This window comes from Apis dorsata, unplaced genomic scaffold (genome assembly GCF_000469605.1).
Source record: "Apis dorsata unplaced genomic scaffold, Apis dorsata 1.3 scaffold_70, whole genome shotgun sequence".
Taxonomy (NCBI): domain Eukaryota; kingdom Metazoa; phylum Arthropoda; class Insecta; order Hymenoptera; family Apidae; genus Apis; species Apis dorsata.
Window position 1 is genome coordinate 364393 of NW_006263368.1, and position 436 is coordinate 364828.

General features: G+C 25.0%; 1 protein-coding gene across 1 annotated transcript in view; it reads right to left on the bottom strand.

Moving 5' to 3' along the window:
* Positions 1-436, bottom strand: part of LOC102673139 (mannosyl-oligosaccharide 1,2-alpha-mannosidase IA-like) — a 151544-nt gene that overhangs the window by 47810 nt on the left and 103298 nt on the right. The window lies entirely within an intron of this gene.

Consider the following 436-nt stretch of genomic DNA (forward strand, 5'->3'; position numbering starts at 1 on the left):
CAACATAATGAAGTAACTTACCTGATGATATTAAATCGTCTGCATATATAATAACTAAAAATATTAAGTGACAACTCTGTACTCATTATAGATAATAATCCGAGTGACAGAATTAACATGAAATTTAAGATCAGAATGATTTTAATATACGCGTTTTGATCGCCGAAAATGAATGAAACATTGAAATGAGTGCGAGATTCGTTTAAAGGCATTATTAGATCCAGTATTACAGGATTCACTAGGAATATGATAAACGCTGCAATAAAAGCGAAAGTCATACCTAGAATTTGAAAGTATTATTTAATATTTGAGAGTCACATATAAATAATATCGTATTTTTAAGTTATTTTTATTTAGAAGAAAAAGTTGTAATATTTTCAGAAAAATGTTATATAATAAAAAGAGAGTAATTATAAAAATTAATCAAAATATTGAA